At 39.1% G+C, this 22,733-nt stretch overlaps 1 long non-coding RNA gene and 1 pseudogene across 1 annotated transcript; both read right to left on the bottom strand.

Moving 5' to 3' along the window:
• Positions 1-423: 423 nt before the first annotated feature.
• Positions 424-6,994, bottom strand: LOC146558295 (uncharacterized). Its single transcript, XR_014888521.1, has 2 exons — positions 6,619-6,994; positions 424-6,488 (listed from the first exon to the last, which is right to left on the bottom strand). It is a non-coding gene; the product is annotated as an uncharacterized LOC146558295 (long non-coding RNA).
• Positions 6,995-16,003: 9,009 nt separating this feature from the next.
• LOC146558294 (calcineurin B homologous protein 1 pseudogene) lies at positions 16,004-16,976 on the bottom strand (annotated as a pseudogene).
• Between the last annotated feature and the right edge of the window lie 5,757 nt (positions 16,977-22,733).

Below are 22,733 nucleotides of genomic sequence, written 5' to 3'. Positions count from 1 at the left end.
TGTTGTTTTAATTTATTTATCACAATTATTATTTATTTGTTAGTGATATTAAAGTGATTTATGTCTATATACTCCCGAAGGAAAAACAAATCACTATAAAGATATAAATGTAAAAAACAATATACATGTATATTTGTATATGTATATACCAAGATACCAAGTTATATACCAAACATTTTTGCTACTCCAAACAAAGTACATTTGACCAAAAAGTCCTAATTAAATAGAAGTAATTAGAAACCTGAGATAAAGTTTAAAGTATAGATTTGACTTTTGAAGGATATAAAAAAAAACAACAACAGCAATAGAGTAATATTAAACACAAAGTGAACCCGTCTTCCTTCATTAAATAGGTTCTTTTAGATGTTAAGGAGGAATTGACTTAACCAGGCTGGCGGAGAATGAAGACAACCGGACACCTGCTGCAGATGGGGAATCAGTGAACTTTTATTGAGGCAGAGACAACTTCTCAACAACAGCTCACATCAAGAGATTCCAAATATTTGCTGTGAGGATGGGTATATATTCTCTAAAACTTACAGGAGGGGGTTGTGAGGAAAGTGCTTCATTAGCAGAAAAACAACTCCATAAAAGGAAATCGGCCTTGGGTGTTCTAGTCTCTTCGCTTGCATATCTTTCGCCTGCAGGATGAGGCGATCGCTTCTTATCGCTCTCAAGGCCAAAGTCGTGAGCACACAGTTGCACAGTAACTTTAAAGCTGAACAATATTTAAAGCTGAATAATGTGTGATCAGATTATATTTTCTTCAAATCCCCCTTTTGACCCATCTTAAATGGGTCAACACACAAAAATAAGTAACAATCAAAGGAACACAGAGACGTGTCGAAGCCTGGCTCGAAAAACTCCTCGGGTCTTTTCATTTGTCTTTATCTGTCATTGCAGATGAGGAGAAAAGAGTCCAGGCACCACCCTGCCCAGGGGTCGGCTGCAAGCAGTCTCGGTTCCCGATGAAAGCAGTAACAGCTGTCCTGCACACAAGGGTACAACGAGTTAGTGCAACCAGGGTAGTGACACAAAATTAACAGTTCCTGTAACTCAACAACCAAAAAGCATAAGTAATGATAAAAATGTGGAGAGTACAGAGTATACTATAATAATGAGAGATATAAACGTGAAAATGTGAAAGAATAAATCAACCGTAAAATAAACTCAGAACGGTAACTGCTAAGGACATTCAAAAGTGAATATGGTAAAACTGGAGAGGAAGTGGTGGGCAAGATCCTAGGGGCTACATTTGTCAGATTGGGACTGTCAGAAGGGGGCGAAGCTTTTGAACTTAAAGGTGTCAGAAGTGTCGGGGGCCCTTCACAGATCATGATTATGCCAATGGGAATGAGACCCAGGGCCAGGAAGCAAAGAAAGACGCAACATCTTTGCCTGCCTGTCATTTCATGGGGAAAGAGCCAAGACATGTTTACTTAGCTTGGATGTCGTCTAATAGAGGATGATGGGGCAGAGAAAGGTGGTCCAGTTCCTCCCACCTCGCCAAGGGCGTGTCCTAGGAGTTAAAGAGCAACAACCTGCAATCTGTACCAAAAAATCTTCATAGTCCCACCGGAAAATCATAAGAGTAATAAACGATTCAGCTTAACAGACAAGTATCATGTTCAGGTTTCTCCAATCATTAAATCACTATTATTGCCACAATTTGCTTTATTCACCCTTTGGGCAATGAGAGAGAGAGCCCCTAATGGCCAGTTAGTGGGCTCTAGGTCAAACTGTCCCCAAATTTGTTATCTGTTATTATTACTTGTTGTCATGTCACTTGTCTGTTTTCTACTGCACCCCTCTCACCAAAGCAAAGCAAACATTAGCAGCACATTGACCGTAGTCAGACATCCTCATTCCATAGGTGCTATAAAACATTTCCTGTAAAAGAATCACAGTTTTCAAGACAGGGTGTGTCTCCCCCAACACTCTCACCAGAATACAGTGTAATAGCATCCCCAACTCCTAACCCATAAACACCGTTTCTTCACACATCCGCCCAGAAATCCTGTAATAGAAAAACATTAAAACTGTAACCCTGTAGGGAAGAAAATGTAAATGGTAACGCTGCGCAGTTACCTCTGTAAGCAACACAAGACACAAAAATGGCATTTACAGGTTCACTCATCCTCGAATATTTTGTCATCCTTCTACTCCTGTAAAAGAAACCCACATAAATTCATCCACCCTTTTATCCTATCTAGGTGGAGGTGGTTAACCTTGAGTCATGGTCAAGTCTTGTCAGCTTTTACCAGTCAGTCCGTTTGTTTTAGCTGAGTGTCCCGCGGGGTCCGAAGCGTTTACTTTGAAAAAATTAGAGTGTTAATTCCTCGTTTTCACTCTGCACCACTGCTCAGAGTGTTTTCTTTTCTTTTTAGTGTAGAGTAAACAATTAAGTCGAGGCCTTAAGCCCCAGATATCTCGCACGGGCATCATTTTCATAACCAAACCGCTCCGGACTCTGCTCCCCAGACCACACAAATGCCCTCTGGGCTTATTATTATAGCAAATTCTGTATTTGACTTTGTTGTGTGCAGCATTGAGCCTTTGTCAGTAAAGCATTCTTCATTGCAGCAGCTGGAGCATTGTGTGTCACTTCTTAGTAAATTAAATCAACATTTTGATTTTAGTGCATGGGTATGTATCAGTTTTTACTCCCTCAACAAGTGCATAAGTGTTCATGTGTGTGTTTCCCTTCATTCTAAGTAGGCGCATGCAGAAGTGTGTGTTCGTGTGTTGGTATATGTTTGTGTTCATCACCTTCCTGTTCTGTAGTTTAGGTAAACCAGCGGCCTGACGCATGGCCTAGGGTCCTCCCCTCCTCTTTGGGTCTGTTTATGTTGTCCTTACTTTGCTCCACGGCCTTCTGCAGCTCTGCTGTTCGGCTCTTCTCAGAGGTCAGCATCCTTCTGCTCACCGTCCCTTTTCCTCCGGGCTTAATGCGCGTCTTGTCACAGCTCTGTCAGCTGACGCAGCCTGGGAATTTCCCCCGTGTAGTGAAACGGGCTTTAGGTTTAGTGCTCTCCGTCTCTGCTGCATGAGATCACTCTTTTGCAGCACTGTTGACATCCTCAAGTTGTTGTTGTGAGTCCAGCTGCTGTGGCCTTCAGGGGTCAAAGGGTCAAAGATGGTCGCGGAGAGGGCAACGATGGTAGAGGGGAGGGTAGGAGTCCAGGTCAGCTTCGGCTCTCAGAAAAAACAAAAACAAAACAAAACAGGCGAACAGGAAAATGATGTTGTGTTGGCTGTGCTGTGTTGGCTGTGTTATCCCGAGAGGGGAGAAACAACGAGATCTCGTCTCCCCCCTTTTTTGTTTTTGTTTTTTTTTTTTTTTTTTTTTTTCACCATATAATCAACTCATAACCCCTCAAGTTGACAGGACAACACAGGTACGTGTTAAAATTCTTAAGATCCTGTTTAGAAACCTAAAAAGGAATTTCCTATCATTCAGTAGTCATTTGTCTTAAACAATCAACAAAAACATGTCCCAAGTCGACCCTTTTAACCACTAAATTTGTCGTGTCCTCACTTAATCCTCAGACCAGTGTCTTTGTCTTTTGACGTTACTTTGTTGTCCTGCAACCCAAAGCGTTTAATTGTCAGTAATGTATAAACTATATCATTTAAAAACAGGTGTATGTTAAGTGTCGCTACTTTAACCTTGCATGTACGTGCACATGTATGTAAGCTGTTTCTTCATTGCATGTATGGGTGCGTCTGTATATGGGTTACTTTAACTTTTTCTCAAACGAGGCATTTCTCTAACACACACATGTGTCTGTTCCTCACCCTTCTCATATCTTTCTCTGGTTGTGTGTGGTTTTATTTGTTTCAGTGATTTACCAGGAACATCTTTTCCTTTTCTCCATGTCTTCCGCCAGAGGTTAACACTGGTGAGATTCAGGGACACAGCACCCAGAGCAGCTCAGCAAGAAAAACCCGCCTCAAACTACATTCTCTCTTTTTTGTTTTACCGGGAGGGGTGAGGACAACTCTGGTGTCCAGCCGTGAATTTTAGCCAAAGCTTGGCCTGTCTTCTGCTGCCGTACTCAGGCTTCCAGGTTAAGAAAAAACACCTGTATGAAGACACTAAACATACATTTAGTATTTGTATAAACATAACTGCCTAAATCATTGAACTCTTGAGGAGGGTGTATTTCAGAATCAGAATCAAAATCAAAAACTTTATTGTCATTGTCATGAGACCGACGACATTAAGAATGGTCCCTGATCATTGCATCATCCCTAGTAATATCAAATATAAAAAACAATAAAATTCAATCAATAAAATAGATAGAATACTTAAAATACTAAGTATTCCCACCGTCATGCTTCAGACCGTGCATAGATTAACACAAGAGTGGCATGGTGGACATTTTTGTAGTATTCAGATGTGTTATTGCAGTTGGATAACAGCTGTGTTTGAGTCTATTAGTCCTTGCTCTGATTGCCCTGTACCGTCTGCCTTAGGGCAACAGTTCGAACAGGGAGTGGCCAGGATGTGAGGTGTCTTTTATGATGTTTTGGGCCTTTTTAAAGCAGCGGGCGTTGTTTGACTCTTTACTAACTTTAAAACCCCACCATAACAATTTCTCACTGACAAACTTCTATGCATCCATTTAAACATGCGAAGCCAGCACAAAATCACACACATACCCCTACAGCAAAGCTTTAACATAACCACAATGCAACTCCTCCCTTAAACGGGAGAAATCACCCTGAATCAACCAACTCTATATAAAACGTCAAACAAAGATAAACCACAAACATTTCTACACTTCTGTGTCTTCCACGCAGCACAATAGGCAGAAAAACACCGATTACTCACAGTCTACAACAAAAGAAAAACCTGCTCTTTTCACAACTTTCACAGCTAAAGTCAAAACTCTTACCCAGTGCCTCTGAAATAATAAAAAATCACCAAATACTCGATTACTCTTTTCACTCGCTCCCTCTCACTCCCTTCTTCCTCATACAGCATACACGCTCGCTCCCGCGGACCCGCTCGGCCCCGCGGGCTCACTCGGCCCCCACCTTTTTCCTCTCACAGAGACAGAGAGAGAGACCCTTTTCCTTTTTTTTTTTTTTTTTTTACTTCGGTCTATCTGCACAGAGTTTACCTCATCTCTTTCCTTCTATGGGCATGCACACTTCCTGTCTCACACACACAGCCCCTCTCTCAGAGAGAGCAGAAAAGAGTTTTTCCTTTTTTTTTTCAACACTCAGGAGAAATTCAACAGACAGTTTATACCACTATTTTACACTTTATTTACACACACCGGTAATTTATGTTCTATTTACACACGGGCCCGCATAGACATATGCCAGAAGAGGTTACCCCTAACTTTTTGACTAATTTAAAAGCACCTATAGCCCAGGCCTAGCCTTGCTGATCAATTACCGTTTCAAGTACGCCGCCTTGAAAACGGCCTCATTACTAAGTTCTATTTATTGATTTTAAAGGAGAATTTGGGCCAGCTGGGTTTCTGCCTCTGTTAGGCACTAATCAGCTGGGGCGCTGCTTTAAAGGTGAGTCAGCACTGAAATATCCCTTCAGGTGTTACCAAGCTTCTACCAAACCGGAGTCTGGCGGGTAACCTTGCCTAGAGCTTCCTGATAGGGGTGCTAGTTGGTTGTCACCTTGTTCACACGTCTCATTCACACTTCATACATTACCTGCAGTCACTCATTACCCTCCTTATGTATGTAATAAATGTGTAAAAAAAAAAAAATTCTATGTGTGGTGTATTATTTTAACCAAAAGAGGAACCTAGTTCCTTTAATTGTGTAATCTGTGAACAACGGAGAACCAACTGTCCTGCCCAGTGTTCCACAGCAAGCATTCAGCGTGTGTTTATGTGTGTCCAATATCAAACAGAACATCAAAACATTTAAAACACTAAAATCATCGGGGTTTTAAGAAGAGATCCGTTTTCTCCTATTGATCAAAGGGACCCCTCCTATGGACTCCAACCAGTACTTCTCTTTTTTAAGTTTTAGAGGATCTTTTCTAATAAAGTCCTCTGGGCCTTCCTAACCCTTCTGTAGTTTAGAGAATATTACTAAAAAATATTCTCAAGGCCTTTAACCTTTTAATTTGTTTAGAAAGGCGTTACTAATAAACCCTTTCAAGGTCCCAGACCTGCTGAGGTATGTATCCGACACCGGAGAGCAAACCCGTCGGCTGCAACCGTGGTCAGACCTCAGTTCACTCTTATCTTTATTCACTTATTCACTTATTTCTTATTCACTTATCTCTTATTCACTTGTCTGATTCTCAACAAGCCTTAAGTAAGCCAGACAATTTTGGTTATGAATTACTAGGAGTTTGGACACTAAGTATTTTTATAATGTTCAATATAGCAGAAATAAAAGGTCTGCTTACCTTGTTTTTGTGTGTACACAGCTTTTGTCCAAACTCCGTTCACTCAGACCACAGCCGATCTCCTCCCCTCCGTCCAGTTGACCTGGAGCGGATCCTGTTCGTGACGCCATTTGAAGGATATAAAAAAAAACAACAACAGCAATAGAGTAATATTAAACACAAAGTGAACCCGTCTTCCTTCATTAAATAGGTTCTTTTAGATGTTAAGGAGGAATTGACTTAACCAGGCTGGCGGAGAATGAAGACAACCGGACACCTGCTGCAGATGGGGAATCAGTGAACTTTTATTGAGGCAGAGACAACTTCTCAACAACAGCTCACATCAAGAGATTCCAAATATTTGCTGTGAGGATGGGTATATATTCTCTAAAACTTACAGGAGGGGGTTGTGAGGAAAGTGCTTCATTAGCAGAAAAACAACTCCATAAAAGGAAATCGGCCTTGGGTGTTCTAGTCTCTTCGCTTGCATATCTTTCGCCTGCAGGATGAGGCGATCGCTTCTTATCGCTCTCAAGGCCAAAGTCGTGAGCACACAGTTGCACAGTAACTTTAAAGCTGAACAATATTTAAAGCTGAATAATGTGTGATCAGATTATATTTTCTTCACTTTAGGTCAGTATAAGTTTAAGTGGGGCGTGTAGGAGTGAAAGTTCTCCATGTACTGTATGTGTAAATCTATAAGGCCGATAGGTGATGTAACAGCCCAGCTAGCATTTCTCCAGCAGCTACACTCATCCACTTACCCGCTCATTTCACACAGCAGCGTCCTCCCCCTCCTCACCCTTCCCTCGGTCACCACGCCTGTGTTTTCTGGCTGGCCAATGCACTGACCTACTTTTGCTGTTGTCGTTTCACATACGCACGGTCACATATACGCTCTTCTTGCTGCCACATACCTTGCTGTTTCTCGTCCGTTAGAAATGAAATCACTGGAACTCAAGAATAAATTTAAACACCAGGCTGCGCAAAAGGTTAAAAGAGAAGAATCTTAATTTATTTATTTTCTTTTGATTTTTGTCCAATTTCAATATTATAGAAAAATGCCACAGGTGGATAAAAAGCCAATGCAGGAAAAAAGAGGATCATGAATTTACTTTCACAGTTTAATCTATAACCATTTACTTAAATTTAACTGGCTGTTGAGCAGTGTTAAAAAGTATAAATAAATCAATTTGATTGCAAAAAAGCAACACCATGGTAAAATGCATTACAAATATATTAACACTGAAACCAAAGGTCAGAGCTGAAAGCATGATTCAGATTCGATTTAAGCTAATTTTATTTTAATCTGCATTAATTGAAAATTACAAAAATGTCAAATGTCGTATTTACTTTTTTTTTTTTTATATTCTTTATTTCTACAATATTACCTCACAAAGATGATTACAGGCATTAATTAACACAGTTTACAAGAGAAAAACGAAACAAAACGAGAAGGAAGAAAGACAGTGAGAAAGAAAGAGAAAAAAAAAAGGAAAAAAATTATATATACGGTATATAAAATAAAAGGAGAAAGCTCTGTCGGGAGTAAGCAAATTAACTAAATTGGTGGTTTCAAGCTTTAAAGAGAAAATTCGGTTTATAGGTATTAACGTATTGGACCCACTTATCCCAACACAGATGGAACCAGGCCATCCTGTCATTAACATGAGCTGTTACTTCCTCCATCCTATATATCTCTAACGTAATTTCCCACCATAATGACAAAGTCGGTATGTCTTGCGAGGACCATTTCTTTGTTATACATTTCTTACTTGCAACCAATAAAGCTCTTAACAGACATATGTCATTTTTGGACCAGTTCTGCGGTATACAGCCAAAAAAAATTGTCTTCATATCCTGAGGGAATGTACAGTTAAAAATGCCTTGTAATATACCATGAATGTCTTTCCAGTAAGTCCGTAGCACAGGACAGTCCCACATAATATGGGTGTGATGGGCTCCTTGGTATCCACAGTTTCTCCAGCACACGGGAGGATTCCCATCATAGTGAGCCTTTTGACATGGAGTGATAAAGAACCTTATCAGAGTTTTCCATCCGAACTCCCTCCAGCTTTTGGAGGAAGTACTCCTCCATTGCCATTCCCACATCTGAGTCCATTCTTCCCTAGAAATACACATCCCTCCCTCCTTTTCCCATAACATCTTCACATAACTGTCATCGAAGACCCCTCCACAAATGTCGTATTTACAAGGGCTTAAATAGCAACAGCATTTTTTTTAACTGAGGGAGGAAAAACATTAAAAATATAATAATCACAAGGTCTAAAATCACCTTAAAAGTTGTAAATGCCAGCATTGAATGTAGATGTATGTATTGATGTATGTTTCTTTGGCATCAACAGCAATAAAGCAGAGGTACGAGATGCTTTACAAAATGTACAAAATAGTTTAAATAGCAACATTCAAATAACTTGTTTAACACTTTCTATCCTAACTCTTTCATACAACTTTATCACAAATAAAAAATAAACAAAACTTAGTCTACTTTATTTATTCAATAATGCTGCTATCAATAAAATGTGATTTGTGCTTTAAATATATCACCAGCCTTCCAACAGTCTAATTTGTGCTCCGTTAAAGATCATGTGTTTCTCCTTCATTGCAATCTACGTTACTCTGCTGGATCTCCTGTGTAATGTGTCTGAGCACATTGTGTTGGGTCCAACCAGCTTTCTGTTTGTTTCTTTGTCTCTATTGCTGTCAGTCACAACCAACGGTTCGAGTCACTCATTATTGTGTAATAACTGCATATTTAGCCTACAGGGACAATTATCCGGTTGTTCAGTCTGACGTCACTAGCCGTGTCTGGGTCTAAACTCCGCTGCAGCTCCATATATCAAACGATCACTGTGGCATTACTGAGAGTTGAAAAACTGTCTAAAGTCTTTCATCTTTAATAAAATGATCAGCGTTCTGCTCTACCAGGTGTAACAATTGAGTTTAACATCCAGGCATCCATGAAAACGGAATTTATGACATTTAACGGAGTTAGAAGTTAGCAGGGAGTTAGCTCGCTAGCTTCTATCTAAATACAATATAGCATGTCCTGACTGCGGGGTTTTGGAAACAAATTAAAACGTACAGCTCTGCTATCACTTCCAGCATAAATGAAGACAGAAAACTAAACAGCAGTGACGTTTGTAGGGTTACTGAAGTTGGGCTAACTGGTATATAATGATGTGCTACGTGACCGCTAGCGACACAGCTATGTTAGCATAATATAAACAAGCTAACTTTTTTTCCACTCGATAAAAGTTATCGTGAGTGTTCTCGGTGGTCAGGAACAAATGTAATCGCATGGCAGGATGCTGTAAAAGGACCAAACTTCAGCCAGGAGAACAACTGAGATAATCCATCCACAATACGAGGTTAGTCATTCATATACTGCTGCATGGGCTGTGCTGTAGTTACATCCTAAGGTTTTAAAAACTGAGCTTAAATAAATGATTAGCGGTAATAAAAGCCGAGGGAGGTCAACAGTGATCACTGACTGTTTTAGGAGCTTTTTGAGATCAAATAGAAGAAAATACATGACATTAAACATGTTAACAACACAAAAGCCATATTAAACGCAGACTACTTTAGACCCGGAAGTAGGATTCGTCACGTCATCACTGAACAACCGGATAGTTTTCTCTTCTGCTTCTGGAGGGGTGCTGATAATTGCTTGTACATCATGGGTGATTTTGTTTAAAGAATGTCTGTGTTCTAGGTGTGAGAGTTACACATATTGACGGGGCCGGGTTATGTTAAAAAGTATAAATTGTTATACTTTGTTCATTGGTTCAAAGGTACCCCACACTTCTTTTTTGTTTGCTTGTTTGTTCTGGTGTATTTTTCATTTGAACTGTTATTCTGCCAGAGTACTCATATTTACAAGATGGCATTGAACGCCCCATTGGTGTGTCAGGAAAACTCTTTTGTACGTATGTTCCCTGAAGGGGATTGGAGTCGTTCTTTTTCCACCGCAGCAAAGGGCTAGGAGTTGGAGAGGAGCTGCTGTATGTTTTTGTTATGATCTGATTGTGAAATAAAGCATATGCAGTGAGAAAGCAACTCCAGGAGTCATCCCTGCCTTAAAGCTGCAACATAGGGCTGCCACAAACGATTATTTTGATAGTCGACTAGTCACCGATTATTTTTGCGATTAGTCGACTAATCAAATCCATTGGACATAAAACGTACAGCTTATTGCACCAGCAGCATCTGCTCTTATATAACTATCATTAGCTTACAGCTTTAAGTGTTTAAGGTGCTAACTAAAAAGACAAGATGACAGTTTATTAAATTTTAATGAAATCTGCAGATTGTTTCGGTGGAGTTTAATAAACTCCTTGCCATCTAAAATATAACAGGACACCGGAGTAAATTCTCGAGCATCTCACACTTCTGATAATCAGCTGTCTGCTTGACGTTTATTCAGCTGTGTAAAAACTATAACTTTAATCTCAGCCAAACCGATTTACTCAGGAACAAATAAAATACTAAAAAAAAAGCCAAACAATAACATTTTTCAGTTATCTAAGTGACTTATATATCATGTTTAACCTGAGTAGCGAAAGACGGCAGTGGGTTTGTAAACGATTTGCCGGGAGTCCGCTGTTCTCACGGCTCTAGTGACCTTGCCCCCGGCTAGCTATCGAGCTAGTGGGTAACAGATGTCTCCGAAAACGTTGGCGCGCTTTTGAAAATATGTGGTGTCTTGATAAACTGAGCACATATTTGAGGCTTACACAGCTACATTCTCGCCTGAAAATATGTTAAACATTTATTTTGTGACCCAGAAAGAATAATAAGAGTAATATTAAAACTAACTAGCTACCGCCATTGTTGGAAACTGAGCAGGGCTGCGCTATGAATTCTGGGACACAGCTTCTTCTTCTTCGGGGTTTAAGGGCAGCTGGCATCCTTGTACATGCAGTGCTGCCATCTTCTGTTTCAGTCCGTTATTACACTCTTAAATCCTACTACTCATTCCTGCGTCTTTTGGGATCTTACAAAGCTTCAAACGACGGGTCGACTATTAAATTAGTCGTCGACGATTTTAATAGTCGACGTAATCGTGACTAGTCGACTAATCGTGGCAGCCCTAGTGTGTTCTCATATGTATCTGTCCGTGGTTAACTTTATTTATTAACAAGACATTATTCAGGTGAAATAATGACACTCAGACAAGTTCTGTTAAAATAGCAACGTGCACGGGTGAGCGGCTCTCAGGAGACACTCACACCGAGTGCAGGCGATAGCTCTTTATTTATAAGACACATCGCGTATGCAAATACCTTCATATTCCTTTAATACATGTTCTTGCGAATAACTTCCTGTGACTGAGTGTGTGCACGTGTGTGTGTGGGGTCATATGAGTGTAGTCTAATTTCGGGAACTGCTGTTAGAGATTTAATCTCTTGTGGTTAGGTCGCTGTCTCTGGCCTTCATCAACATACAGAGTTAAAATGTCAGTGTGCACAAAAGTGAAAAAGCACAGCATATTTGTGAAATATATGAACACATCAATATGAGCTTATAGTAAACAGTAGTAAATAAACTTATATATGTTAAAAATCTCATGACAGTATCCATTAATCCATCAGTAATTGATTTTTTTTCTTCTCTTGTCATAATCTTTAAAAAAAAATGCCAATACTTTTTGCTGCCATGTACACATTTAAAAAAAGTCTGCATTTTAAAAAGAGATGATAATGATAATAATAATAATAATAATAATAATAACAACAACAATAATAATCACATCTTCTTAAAGTTTTTTAAAGCTCTTCATGACATCTTTAAACTTTTATATTCACAACGAGGTAAATGTTGACCACTGACATCAACAGAAAGTTAGGCTAGTAATACTATGGCTGACACAAAGTTCATCCTTATTGATTACATTACTAAACATGGTGATATAGTAATGCCTTATTACTAAAGTGTTCTAAAGTTTTCCTTATATACTTGGCCATATTGATTAGTTTAGGACAATGTACTTCAAGTACAATGTAATTTAAATGTAACTTTTGCCAAGCAGAAACAGTGAATTGATTAATTTTTAACATGTCAGGTTGTCAATGGAAAATTGCATTTAGTAGTCAGTATAATCTTTTAGTGATATAAGTTTGCATATGGTAGAATACTGCATGTAGTTATTTGTATTAGGAAATATTCAACCATGTATACTTAGAGGCATATAATCAATTGTGTGTGATCTCTAGCAGGCTGCAGGCTTGGCGTGCACCCCCACATCCTGGGAGCATGGGAGAGGTCGTACCTTGTTTTATTGTTTTATGGCAGGATTAACGTAGCTATGTCTGTTTTAGTTTAAGTGCTTCTTTACATATAGATGAACTGCTGGACTTCCTCACCATGTTATTTAGGGTGAGGGGGAGACTACCCTTTCCTGACCAAGGATGTACCTTTTGTGCTTTTATGACCCTTTGATCAGCAGGACACACGCACGCACGCACGCACACACACACACACACACACACACACACACACACTGAAGTATAAATAAAGACCGGGGCAGTTTCTTAGTGCGAGTCTCTCAGTAGGGAGCTGCCCTTGCTAGCAAGAACTCTGTGTGTTTCTCTTCTCTGAGTCTTTACTGAAGAAGTGTTTTAGAACATTTTCCCTAACACAGGTTTTGCTGCTTTTCTTTCTCACTTTAAAGTAAATGTCACGGCTTTCATGGTTAAAAATGTCAAAATCAAAACAAATATAGTTTCATTAGTGCTAGAGAATCAGTTTTCTGATGTTTTTAAAATCAGATAAGTACTGAAAAATCACCCAGAAAAGTAGTACTGATTTAAAAACAGCTGTTTTAATGTGAACTTCGCTTTGAGTCTTTGTCGGGTCTGTTTCTGCAGTGCGGAGAAGCGGAGACGGGAGCTGGAGTGCCGCTACATCGAGGAGCTGGCGGAGCTGTTGTCATCCAACATGGGCGACATTGCCAGTCTCAGCGTTAAGCCCGAAAAGTGCCACATCCTCAAGAGCACTGTGGACCAAATCCAGCAGATCAAACGGCGTGAGCAGGGTGAGGAAACACGTTTTCTGTACGGTGTCTCCACAATTTCTGTCAAATATTATGCTCTTTAATTTTCTTTATAATTTTCTGCGTAACTATAATGTAAACCAAAAAAATCATAAAACATTTTATGTAAATGTTTAAACAAGGTTTGCAGGAGTAAACCAGGGTATGCAAAAAATAAACCTCCACATCTGTAAGATTTGTCACCTCAAGTTTTCAGTTAAAGCATACATTCTTATCCTATCTCGACAGATGTGGGGAGGAAAGCCTTGGCTGTCTTTGTGAGGCCACTTATTGACATCGGTGCATTCCTAAGACTTAAGTTTAACCATCACAAAATATCTGATAAACTTTCACCTTCTCCCTGACCTGAACCGGTTTTGTAACCTTAACTGTAAAACCAAGCTTTTACCCTCAAACAGGGATTTGAAAGCTTGTCAAAGGAGTTTAGAAAATGTAACCACTCTGGTGGTCTAAAGCTGAACTTTTTTTTTTTTTTTAACGTTTCCCTTTGTTTACAGAGCAGTGCAAAGGCCGAAACTCAAGATTTAGTATGGTATCCACTAGGGGTGGGGGAAAAAATCGATACTGTGTAGTATCGTGATATTTTGTTTGCTAATAATGTATCGATACAGGGACAGCAGAAATCGATATTTTGTTACAAAAAAAGTTTTGTGGACTGGAACTCTGACTTCAGAGCATGTTGATCCTTTTTCTGAGCAAGAATCCTGACACTGTCCAAATGTGTTTAACTTGTTTTTTGGCAGCAATAAACATGACAGTTTACTTATTTTAATTTAAGACATGTTTTATTTTAATTAAGTTTAAAACTTTTTTATTTAATGTAAAATTATATTTTGTTTTAATTTACTTTCAAATTCTTCAGTTGCTGAAGGGGCTGCATAGTTTTCATATTGCATAGTTCAGAATAGCTATAATTGTACCAGATGGTTGCATTCAGTTAAGTTGGACTAGACTGTAATACAAACCGTTCAGTATGTCAACAATAAAACTGAAATGAGAGAAAGACTGAGTGTGAGACTTTGATATTAGATAAAATGAATATTGATAACGTTTACCTTCATGTACAGAATCTGAATATCGCAAAATATTTTTAAATTTTGCAATAATATCGTATCGTGCGTTAAGTATCGTGATAATATCGTATCGTGGGATATATGGTGATTCCCACCTCTAGTATCCACCCAATGCTTGGCCTGAAGGACTGAACCCATAGTGTGGGCCACAGCAGCTCGTTGAGCAGCCGGATGAGATTGTGTCTTGAAATCAACTGACATGTTCAAGCGCTACTCTAAATAGAATTACAAAAAAAAAAAATGATAACAATAATGAAACTTTAGTGCAGGAACCAGATGCTCATCATCTGTTCCACATCCACCTTTTCCTTTTTTTTTTCTGCCTGTCCCATTTGGTTCTTTAGCCATCAGAATTGTTGTCTGAAGACCAACAAGGATACCCAATGGATTTACTTTGCCAAATGGATCATCGTGGCATTGCCGTATTGGTCCATTTGGTCGATCTTTGTTTTTATTATTTATTATATTTTATTTTCAGATGTTACAGACGGGACAGACATGAGTGAGGGATAGGAAAGGGAGAAAGAAAGAGGAAGGAAAGGAAAAACAGAAGGGGAGAGGGACAGTGAGAAAGGGGGGGAGAAAAAAAATAAAAATCTCCTGGATCACCTGTTGAGAGAAGAACACGAGGTTGTTTTTGTCTTTATCAAGATTCCCGCTTTTTCCATGTCTGCTATTACTGGACGGATTCCAGCTTTTGCTTCAGCAGACAGTGGGTATTGAGGTTTCATTGGCCTGTGGTTTGAGATGGTTTTAACTTTAATTGCATCAGCATTTTTTATTAGGCCCACGTCGGTCGGGCCTGTTGACCACAAAGTTTTTGGTAGGCTGGATATGTCTGGTCAGGACGTATTTACCATATTTTGTCAGTAACTATCTTCTGTGAGACAGTAGTGTGCTGTAGGCATGTCTAAATGTGTGCTTGGGGTCGTGATGAGGGTCCACCCGAGTGTGTACCTCATACACCCTGTTCTACGGCTTTGGAGCCAACCTTCATGGGTATCTTCAGTTTTCTCTTAATGGTCATTTTGTACCCTGCTGAGAATCGTGCCTAAATCCTTCCACTCGGCGGAAAGGTTTTTTTCTATGAGGGGGAACAGGCCATAAGGGCCAGGTGGGTCTGGAACTCCTCCCATGTCCCTGTTGTAAGGATCTGTCCCTATTTCTTCTTGCTCTTTGTGTGTGGGGACGTCGCGAGACATTTAATTCAATTGGTGTCTGGCTGAGGCGTATGGGCCTTGTGGTGGTAGGAACGGATTCGTTGGGGTTTTTTTTGTGGTTGTGGGTGCCTCTGAGGCTGAGGGTTCTGGCTGATATGGTGGTGGTTGTGAACAGGCCACCTGTGGAACTGGTGGTTTATTACTGGCCTGAGATGTGAGTTGCTGTCTAGACTGTTTCTGCTTTCTATTTTCAGCACGCCTTTGTTCTTCCTGTTTCCATGGCTGAAAAAAGTTCATGTACTCAGTCATGAGTTTTGTTTTTGTCTTGCCTGGCTTATGTTTATCGACCTCTTCCTTTAAACATTTTTCTAAATGTTTTATTGGTTCTGAACTACATTTCCCTTTTCCAAGACCATGATAAACTCATTGAAGGAAATGTAGCCATCTCCGTTTGTGTCAGCCTCCTGGATGGTCCTATCAGCAATGCTGCCGAGTTCTTCATCTGAAACGTTGACTCCAACAATCATCCGCAAGACCTGCAGGAGCTCATCTCGGGAGATCTTGCCATCTCTGTCCAGGTCATATAGACGGAAAGCAAAAAGCAGCTTGTTTGTTCTGCTGTTCAGGGGCTCTGTAGCTGAGGGGTTCTTGTTCTTCTCGTTGTCTTCGATTGGTCTGAAGTGAGCCAGGGTCCGCATGAAGCCCCGGAAATTTACCTGGTCCTCTCAAAGGGAAAGAATGCGTTGATGATTATATCTCCCAGAGGGTTGATGGCCAACTCGGGGATTCTCTGGAAATCTTCTCGACTGAGGGTGCCGTTTTCCCCTTTATCCAGGCTGGTGAAACGTCTGTACAGGCGAGTGATCTTCCTGTGGGAAAAGCCAGTTTCCTTCTTAATTTCTTCAATTTCCTCTTCTCTGAGTAATCTGGACGCTCTGGATCCCATGGTGAGATGTTAACGGAGGTTTAAAATCGAGATGATTCGCTAAGGCGTCTTGCGCAAGCTCTCCAAGAGTCTCTATTAAAACACCTTAACCACACAGTTAGGTTTCAGCCCTCGCTGACTCAGAACAAAGTAAGACAATCAGAGCTCGATTGGTTTTTACTTGTGCAGGGGAAGCCTGGTCGGATTCTCAGAGTTGCAAGCTCTACACCCAAACTCAGACAACTCCAACTCCAGCCTTTTATTGAATGAAAACAGTTACACAACCGCCCATTGTAAACCCCATATGTTGTGTGGTAAAAGCTAAGGCACTGTGTGTGTGTGTGAGTGAGAGAGAGTGTATGTGTGTCTGTATACGTGACTTCCTGCTTACAAACGTTTTAACCGCATCTCTAGTCATAAAAGGGTCATCTCCCCTCAACCTCGTATATGGCTTAACCTCTTTAACAGTCCACCATTTACATGGTGAGCCCATAAAGGGCAGGAAGTGAACACTCCTTACCAAATAAGGAAACCAGAATCTTACATAGATTGTGCCTGCAGTTGAAAACTATAGCTAGTAACATCCCCAACATCCTACATGTGGGGGAGGAACAGAAAAATATCTGAACATACAGTTCAAGACAAGGTCCAAGCACAATAATGACAACTTTTAACAAAATCACTCCAACACACACTCCCCTAGCCTGGCACATTGGTTTTCTCCAGGAGCTCATAAGCAGGTGATTGAGCTGCTTTTACTCTTTACAAAGTGAGTACTGTTAACACTTCTCTTTTTACATATACAACTAATTTAGGTTACAGACAAATGATTAAATGTGAACAGTTCTAACACGGGTTCTTTTCCTGACACAGGTAGGATGGCCAGTCCCCCTGTCTCTTCACCTTTAACGAGTCACTTAAATAACAACCCAAAAAGCCTAATAAAGAATCACAATCAACCAGTGTGTGTTTTTCTTCATTACGGTTTTTAAATACAAATCAGTCAGTCAATTAATAAAAATACAAGTAAGGGTAATGGAACCCCTGGTCTCCATTACACACATAAATACCATAAAGACACTAAGTCGTAGAGCTCTGAACTCCTTGCTTCTATGATATTTACACTTCTTCTTGGCCTTCTCCTTCACTCTGAGTCACTCCAGGATAAACGCATCAGCTCAGACATACAATAATTAAAATATGTGTAGGTGACCGTTTGGCAGAAGACGATGTTGAGGCGGTACTGCAGTGACACGTCCGTGGCTATCGTCGGGGCGGTGTCCTGCATCAGCAGGAAGTCCATAGACTTCTTGGCTTTGTTGCTCATCATGGCGCTGTAGTCCGTGGGCGTGGCCTGCAAAAAGTGTAAATAAACCATCAGAGACCAAACACAAATATGCCTTCCAACCACTAGTTTAGACAACATCTTGCAAAGAGTGTGTATTTCAGAGTGCAGTTGTTTTTAAATTTGACAGAAACAGAAAAAAAGACGGAACAGAAGGACAACAGGGAAAGCAGAAGCACCGACACACTGAAATCTTTTAGGGTCAAGCTCCAGAACTAGCCACAAATCCTGCTGGAAAGAACCTAAAAATACTTAAAAATACTTGCAGAGATCTAATGGAGCCGTTTGACTCAAAAGCCTGGTGTCAGGCATGTTCTTTAATAAATAAGAAACGAGCTGATATGTTACAGACCCCAGTCTTTACGTAAAGAAAAAGCTGACATTTAGAGCGGTCTCGCAGCAGATTTTAAAACAGTGACACTGATTTGTGGGGTTTTTGGGCACAAATTTGAACCTTTTTGTTTTATCCATGTCCTTGAACTCAGCTCGTGACTTGGGCGCTTTCATATGTACCGATTCATTTAGGTTTGTGCACTGAGGCCAGATTTAGGTATTAAAAACGAGTCAGTTATAACACTTCTTACATTAGTTAAAAAAAGCTGAGCTTACACTAAACCAACATTTAAGAAGCTCCTCACTACGGCAGCCGTAATGCTCTGACAATCCATCAAGCAGTGCAGCTTACCAAAGTTGTACTAAAACAGTTTTTAACAGATTTCTGCACGCCAAAATCGGTTTGAGGTCAGTAAGCACAACCAGAATTCATACATAGGCACACTTTCGATTTTTGAGAAAATTTATTAAGTGTGTCATATAGTGTGGAAAATATGTTATACAGAAGAAAAGAATATTTCGCGATATATATCGTTACCGCACGTGCTTCAAATTATACCGCGATATGGATTTTAGGCCATATCGCCCAGCCCTAATGTGACGCCCGACTTTACTCTCAACTTACTGTTTCTTTGCTTCCTCAAACTTCTGGATGAGCTTCCTCAGAACGCCATTTTTAGAAACAGTGAGAGGCCGGTGCTCCGACAGTTACGACATCATATGTCTTTTCTGGAAAGACAAACAAGGATGTTTTAGAGGCACAAAAAGAAGTATGTGCGATCCCAAGAAGATTTTTTTTTTTTTTAAATCAAATTATTTATTATTTATATAAATGATATTTGTAAGGCATCTGATATATTAAAATTAGTATTATTTGCAGATGACACAAATATTTTTTGTTCTGGGGGGAATCTAAAGGAGCTGCTGGATACAATTACTTCAGAAATGTGCAAAATTAAAAAATGGTTTAACAGGAACAAACTATCGCTAAATCTAAGTAAAACTAAAATTATCTTATTTGGGAATTCCCTTAGAAATGCACAAGTGCAGATTCATGTAGATGGTGTGGAAATTGAAAGAGTACTTGAACATAAGTTTCTTGGTGTGATTATAGATGATAAATTAAACTGGAAGTCTCATATAAATCATATACATAACAAAATTTCAAGAAGTGTCTCAATCTTGAGTAAAGTAAAACACATTCTGGACCACAAATCACTCCACATTCTCTATTGTTCCCTGATTGCACCGTATTTGAATTACTGTGCAGAGGTTTGGGGCAATACTTACAAATGTTCGCTATCATCAATCTTTATATTACAAAAAAGGGCCATAAGGATAATCCATAAAACTGGTTACAGAGATCATACAAATCCACTATTCTTAAAATCAAAAATTCTAAAATTCACAGATCTGGTTCATTTTTTCACAGCACAAATTATATATAAAGCAATAAATAACCTGCTTCCTGACAATATTCTAAAAATGTTTTCTAAAAGGGAACAGGGATACAATTTGAGGGGGGAATTAAATTTAAAACATCCTCGTATCCGTACAACATTAAAAAGTTTTTGCATCTCTGTGTGTGGAGTGAAGCTGTGGAACAGACTAAGTAAAGATATGAAGCAATGTCCAAGCATGGCGCAGTTTAAAAAGCGGTTTAAGGATATGGTTTTTACAGGGTACAGGGAAAAGGTAGAGATTTGATAGGGTGTTCTTGTCTAATATTTTCATGTGTGTGCGCATGCACGGGTTTGTTGGTATGGGTATATATGTATGTGTATATGTATGTATATGTATGTATGTATATATATATATGTGTATATGTATATATATATATATGTATGTATATATATATATGTGTATGTGTGTGTATGTATGTGTGTATATATATATATATATATATATATATATATATATATATATATATATATATATATATAAAATTGTAGGTTGTGTATCCTTCAGGTGTTAATGGGGTTATTGAAAATGTGTATATGTGCGTATGTGTGTATATACGTAGGTATGGATAGATAGAAACATATATGTGTATATATTTAAAAAAAAAAAAAAAAAAAAATTACACATAACATATAATGTAATTACAAGGAGGTATTTCTGTAGTCTATTGATACTAGATAGTGGAAAAGGGGTGGGATTAAATAAGCTTATGCTTCTTCCTGCTCCTTTTTGAACATGGACGTTATTTGGAGTTGTGGTTGCTCGTTTTCCTTTTGTTTGCTTTGTTCATTTGTCTCTTTTAATTCTTTTTTTTTTTTATACTTTTTCAACATGTTCAAAATAAAGATTCAATCAATCAATCAATCAATATGTATTTGTGTCTAAACCAAAACCCATTTCCCCTGTCCAAATCACGTTTTATGTTTTTAAACCCACTTTGCACAGAGGCATGTTTTGAAAAATTATTCTTACAAAGGGGGAAAGAAACAACTACGCTTAAAATAAAGATGGTATTAGTTTATTTTGTTCCAACCTGTAATTTATTGTAGTTTTATTTGTTTGCTTTTGGTTTTCTAAAGGTTTGAGGTGTAAAAGAAACTGCAGTGGAGTTTGAAAACAATAAATGGTTGTGTGTGGTTTGAGGATGTGTTTGTGCCGGGGGGCTGCGAAGATTTTCTTGTAAAACAAACAGGGGCCTAGCAAAAAAAAAAAAAAAAAGGTTTGGGAACCACTGGTTTAATGTAACATCCTTTTATTTATCCTCCCTGTCCTATATATCCAGGTTCAAGGTCATGGGTTTGGTCAATCTAAGGAGAGAAACTTAGACCTCCCTTTTCCCAGCCACCTCTTCCAGCTCATCTGGGGGAAAACTGAATTATTTCCAAGCCAACTGTGAAATGTAATCTCTCCACCGAGCCCTCAGTTTGCCCTGGGGCCTCCTACCTCCAGGACATGCCTAAAACACCTCATGCAGGTGGTGTCCAGTAGTGATAGGATTTCCGGCTCTTTTTAGAGAACCGGCTCTTTCGGTTCAGCTCACTAAAAAGAGCCGGCTCTTTCGGCTCCGAACCGGCTCTTCAGGTTGTTTTGTTGCTTTAATTAATTTGTTATTAACAATAATATAAAATTATGCACAAAAGGAATTACTAATGTAAAAAAAATGGTTTTATTTATAAATGTTTATATATAAATATATGCGGTGGCCCCTAGAGACAAAACACGTACAAACTCTTACAAAACAGAGCTACCTAGATCACTTAAATTACACAATTGAAAGCATGAAAGCATATGTGTATTGTTTGTGTATGTATACACAAGAATTCATATATAGTGAAATAAAAAAAAAAGATTTAAAAAAATGTTCATTTACCTGTTATTACCACACACAAAATACGGTCGTTGGTACTTGCTGACTTGTGTAGCCGCTAGGTAACAAAAGTTCAACACTGCCCCTAGCATCCTGAAGCACTTCTGTTGTTTTTTGTACGTGTTTTGAGTTTTTATGTGCTTCTGAGTTTTTACGTGTTTTGGAGTTTGTACGTGCTTCGGGGTTTGTACGTGTTTTGGAGTTTTTGCGTGATTTGAAGTTTGTATGTGCTTTGTTTGTAGTGGCCACCGTAAATATACTTTTATTTATTCACTCCACATAAAATGTAATAAATAAATCATATAATACAAAAATCAACTATTCACATTTCAACTTTTAACTATTTCAAATCAAATTCAAATTTTATTTGTCACGTACACAGTCATACACAGTACGATATGTAGTGAAATGCTTGGACAACTGCTCGTGACCTAAAGAAAACAAAAAAGGAAAAGGCTATGAATAAGATAGGAAATAAATATGAAAAATTAAAAAGGGTAAAAGGGGATGCGCTTTGTAAATAAAACTGAATTGAGTGGTAGATACAAAGCCCTATACTGTCCTATATCGTACCATAATTGTTTTAAAAATAATTGCGTGGAATGAGTCTAGAGTTGAATGTTTTTAACAGGCAAAAAAATACTTAAATAACTAAATAAGTAAATGTTCAATTTTTGTCTTTTTTCTTTTTTTGCTGATCCGAAAATTGATCCGATCCGTGACTTAAAACAGTGATCCGATCCGAGAGATTTTCGATCGGTTGCACCACTAGTCGACGCGTCATTTAGAGCTTTGTAAGATCCCGAAAGACGCAGGAATAAACAGTAGGTAAACAGCAGTGTAATAACAGACTGAAACAGAAGATTGCAACACTGCATGTACAAGGATGCCAGCTGCAGTTAAACCCTGAAGAAGAAGAAGAAGAAGAAGAAGAAGCAGCAGTCTCCGGTATCGTAGCTGTGTACGAGGCCGATTACGTTACAGCGACGGGAGGAAGGCTGTCCAAATTCGAAGACGCCTCCAAATGCGGTCGACAATGCGTTCTTCATTTCCCCAGATTTGAAGGATGGGTCGGGTGTATCCTTTGTGGCCAAACCCGATTCATAGCGCGGCCCAGCCAA

The sequence above is a fragment of the Mchenga conophoros genome, linkage group LG15 (genome assembly GCF_057382185.1).
Source record: "Mchenga conophoros isolate Kocher_MC1m ecotype Shallow Benthic linkage group LG15, M_conophoros_male_GT1.1, whole genome shotgun sequence".
NCBI classification, from domain to species: Eukaryota; Metazoa; Chordata; class Actinopteri; order Cichliformes; family Cichlidae; genus Mchenga; species Mchenga conophoros.
Note: the sequence above shows the minus strand (reverse complement) of the source record. Positions and strands in the feature narration are given on the sequence as shown.